The sequence below is a fragment of the Helicoverpa zea genome, chromosome 22 (assembly GCF_022581195.2).
Source record: "Helicoverpa zea isolate HzStark_Cry1AcR chromosome 22, ilHelZeax1.1, whole genome shotgun sequence".
NCBI classification, from domain to species: Eukaryota; Metazoa; Arthropoda; class Insecta; order Lepidoptera; family Noctuidae; genus Helicoverpa; species Helicoverpa zea.
Window position 1 is genome coordinate 4,974,428 of NC_061473.1, and position 4,725 is coordinate 4,979,152.

Consider the following 4,725-nt stretch of genomic DNA (forward strand, 5'->3'; position numbering starts at 1 on the left):
AATATTAAAAGAAGTATACGATACAATATAATATTTTTTGTGACTTGACCATGACTGGGTGACCCCCCCCTGGCGCCGAAGCTGGATCCGCCCTTGATTACTGTACATACTAACGTTTGTAATAATCCGTCCATTATTGGATCTCGATGTTAGAAGTTTTCATATAATTGTAAACAATGTATGTTAAGTTTAATTTAAATGTAGCATACCTTTGTATTTTTGTATGATAGTGTATATTAAACTAATAGACTGCTGAATGAATGTGTGGAAATAAAATAATACATGACAGAAATTCATTTTATTTATAAATTCCATCATTTTCTGTCTGTCACTTTCTAGATCCTTTATTTTTCCTTCACAAAATACATTTTTATAGGCATTAATAAGAAGGAAAATTAAAACTCTTGTTTGAACAATGAAACAACAAAGTAAGTACTTTAACTATTTAATTTTCAATCAAAAGATTATTATTATCACAAACATGAATCACTTTGGAAGAGTCGTAATTTTTACCTCAAATTTTGTATTCGAACCATACATTCTACAGTAACAGATATTATTGAAAAGATGCATTATTATGGAGTAATTTGAAAATACATCAATTTCTAACTCCTATCCAATTGAGATAGGACTACAAGTACATTTATTATAATAACTACCTTTAAGAAATACACATAGGCTTAATAAAGTAGCCTAATAAAAAAACATGTAAAGGTAGTAAGAACATAGTGGAAGTCTTCGGCTGACGCGGCTGAGGACTGGCGACGCCAAGCTCAAGTTAAGTATATTTTGGTATTCATTGCAGGATTACATTATCTGATTAGCTGCAACAAACATAACATATGATAGATATTACAAGCGATTTATCAATATTTAATTAAATTCAGTTCTGACAACAGAATTTTAAAATCAATAGTCTTACTGACCCGCCAAGCATGAGGACATGGATTTTATTCAAATATTTATTTATGCATTTTGTGTTTCTTCAACTACATATACTTATAAAATTTGAGGTTCTGAAACTATAAGAAGCTGCGTTCTCCCCGAGTAACACAGGCTATATTTCATCTCATTCATTTCATTTATTTTGTGTGCGTTCGCGCAGCGGAATGTTGTTGAATTTAAAGATTTTAATTATGCAGATAATTAGTGTAAGACGTCCTATAATTGTGTATGGTAAATAAAAATTTGTGTATGCAGCCATTGTGGAGAAATTCACCAAAAACAGATTCCGCTGGGCGAACGTTGGCGAACGTTGTCCTGGCGGAACTTTTTTTAATCCATAGACTTTAGAAGAAAAGAGATGTGTCCGAAAATTAGTGTGTATTTGTGTATAATTGATTATGTATGAATGAAATCAGTGCATGCATAAACTTGGGAGAAATTCAAGTTTCCGCTACGCGAACGTTTGGCCATTGGCTAGTTTTCATTTAAAGCGCTTACATAGAGAGCTGTAGATTTTTACGTACGTTGTTTTGAATTTGTTTATATTTGTTTAAAAAACAGATTTAGAAAAAGTCGTAGGGTTTAAAAGATAAAAATATAAACGTAAAATACACTTATTAGGTCTTAGTTCTTAAAGTATGCAGTTTGGGGTCTAGATTTTTACGTTTACACAAACCTTGTAAGTGTCTCCAACATGTTGCCAAGTATCAATGATGTTCCGTTAGTAATTAAAAAGTTATAGGATATTTTACCATGAACAGACCACTGTTTACAAAGCAGTCGAATATCACGACGTTCTAAAGGAATTGCATGGTAAAATGTATGCCTATAATTAGTTTAATCATTCAACTATTCACTTGCAAAATTTCATGTCATTAAATTCAGTAATTAAAGAAAGACAATTATAATACTGACGGAGCATCGAAACCCTACATAATCCGACCAAGTTCGGATAGCTACAAAAAAGCGGCCGTGCCATATGTCTAAGCAACGTTCTTAACTTGGTAGGTTAGTATTTATTAATATGGTACAGTTGCGTACACAAGCGTTAGGAAAAAAAACAATTGTATTTCTTGATTGAAAAATATTTTTTTAATAATAATTTGCCACTATCTACGATAAAAATAAATCTTCAATTAACAAGTACTTCTCTATTTAAATATCCGTGTACAAAAATATTTTTATTATTATTACTTACATAAATTACTTGACTACGTGATTAAAAATAACGTTAATAAACGTTACGTATTTTAACTAAAATGTCGTAGATAGTGGCATTATTATTAAAAAAATATTTTTCATTCAAGAAATGCAATTGTTTTATTTTTTCCCAACGCTTGTGTACGCAACTGTACCATATTAATAAATATACTAACCTTCCAAGTTAAGAACGTTGCTTAGACATATGGCACGGCCGCTTTTTTGTAGCTATCCGAACTTGGTCGGATTATGTAGGGTTTCGATGCTCCGTCAGTATTATAATTGTCTTTCTTTAATTACTGAATTTAATGACATGAAATTTTGCAAGTGAATAGTTGAATGATTAAACTAATTATAGGCATACATTTTACCATGCAATTCCTTTAGAACGTCGTGATATTCGACTGCTTTGTAAACAGTGGTCTGTTCATGGTAAAATATCCTATAACTTTTTAATTACTAACGGAACATCATTGATACTTGGCAACATGTTGGAGACACTTACAAGATTTGTGTAAACGTGAAAATCTAGACCCCAAACTGCATACTTTAAGAACTAAGACCTAATAAGTGTATTTTACGTTTATATTTTTATCTTTTAAACCCTACGACTTTTTCTAAATCTGTTTTTTAAACAAATATAAACAAATTCAAAACAACGTATGTAAAAATCTACAGCTCTCTACGTAAGCGCTTTGTATGAAAACTAGCTAATGGCCAAACGTTCGCGTAGCGGAAACTTGAATTTCTCCGAAGTTTATGCATGCACTGATTTCATTCATACATAATCAATTATACACAAATACACACTAATTTTTGGACACATCTCTTTTCTTCTAAAGTCTATGGATTAAAAAAAGTTCCGCCAGGACAACGTTCGCCAACGTTCGCCCAGCGGAATCTGTTTTTGGTGAATTTCTAAACAATGGCTGCATACACAAAGTTTTATTTACCATACACAATTAAAGGATGTCATACACTAATTATCTGCATAATTAAAATCTTTAAATTCAACAACATTCCGCTGCGCGAACGCACACATTTATTTTATGGTTATTTAGATAATTATGGTTTTCAGCTCTCCAAATAACAAGGATTTAAGGCAACATTATAAGACTAAAGTATATATTTATCCAAACCTTTTACAAAAGTATATAAGATGTGCAGAAACTCACCGACATCACCGTTGCCCGGATCATACTCTTCTTCTTAGTAAGATTGAAGTCCGGGTACTTGTTGTATACTTGCACATACACCATCTTCATAGTTATGTGTTCCAAGTTTGCGTTCGCCACAATCTCCCTCACATAACTCTGGATTTCCTCATCCTAATAAGAAAAAATAATATGTACCTTTGAAAAATTTGTTCAAATCGGGTATATTATGTTTACAAAAACAGAAGTATTTTTGCTACATAAGGTGGTAAAATAAAATCAGACCCATACTGGGTCAGTGAGTCGTCTTAGGGGATTACTGAATAAAGTTATTCTGTTTTTTTGTTATTTCATAGCAATATTTTGAGTTAATTTATTAATTTTATGTAGGAACTTACACTGGGAGGCTGCAGATCCCTCATGATCACTTATTTCCTCCTCTCCTGACCTCTGCCGAGCTCTTGAGGCGCAGGCGGCCAAACAAAGTCAAAACCAACAGGATTCTTCTCAGAAACTTTGTTATTTTTTGATAACGATTTAACGAATAATAACAATTACACGTGACAAAATGACAGCCACTGACAACTACAAAATAATAACAAATCAATCGATACTACTTTTGGAATGGGCAACTAGAATCAAACTTAGTTATAATTTTGACGTTGACGTTCATAAGTGCTTGTAAAGGCCTAAATGAAATAAATGATTTGACTTTGACTTTGACTTTGATAGTAAATTCAGTGCTGCCAACTTATTAGAATTCCTGCTTCTGAACTTTGCAGTTGTCATTTCGTATTTAAAAAATGTTAATTTGTAGGCATGTGTGTATATATGTTCTATCAATTTCAACATTTATTAATACAAGGGCTCACTCTTCATGAAAAGATTGAAAACATTTCTTGTTTAGAAGGTGAACATTGTGTAGGGAGATGGAACAGACACGATGGCGCCCACTGCACCACACCGTCAATCTCACTGCCATGCCTCGAACAAGATTTGTTCAATAAGAAGACTACTTTTCTTCCCGCTATGTAAAGTACCAAGAGCACTTCCGGGAGTATTGCACGCCTATCCATGACCTAGTAGTGGGGCTTTTTTTATCTTGGCGAAGCAAGCAGTTTTTGAAAAGGAGCAAAGATAATGCTTGCCTACCCGCTTCTAATTGATAAAATTCTATTGTTGCTTAGCTTGCTTTCTCAGCCCTCTGAAGTGCTACATCGTAGGGCTCATTTCAAGCACACTAATGCATATTATGCTGATATATTGAACTCTTCATCCGGTAGTTATCGTCTGGTTATCATTTATTGAATAAAGAACCCAAAGAGGAATAAACTGATTTTGTAAACTGAACAAGGTGCAGAATAAGGAAGAGCTATATGACCACTGTATATGACCAATAAGGGGAGTTTAGAAATAAAACAATACA

At 32.9% G+C, this 4,725-nt stretch overlaps 1 long non-coding RNA gene across 1 annotated transcript; it reads right to left on the minus strand.

The window, feature by feature from the left end:
• Positions 1-429: 429 nt before the first annotated feature.
• Positions 430-3,972, minus strand: LOC124641392. The gene is made up of 3 exons (XR_006985679.1): positions 3,698-3,972; positions 3,321-3,473; positions 430-824 (listed from the first exon to the last, which is right to left on the minus strand). It is a non-coding gene; the product is annotated as an uncharacterized LOC124641392 (long non-coding RNA).
• Between the last annotated feature and the right edge of the window lie 753 nt (positions 3,973-4,725).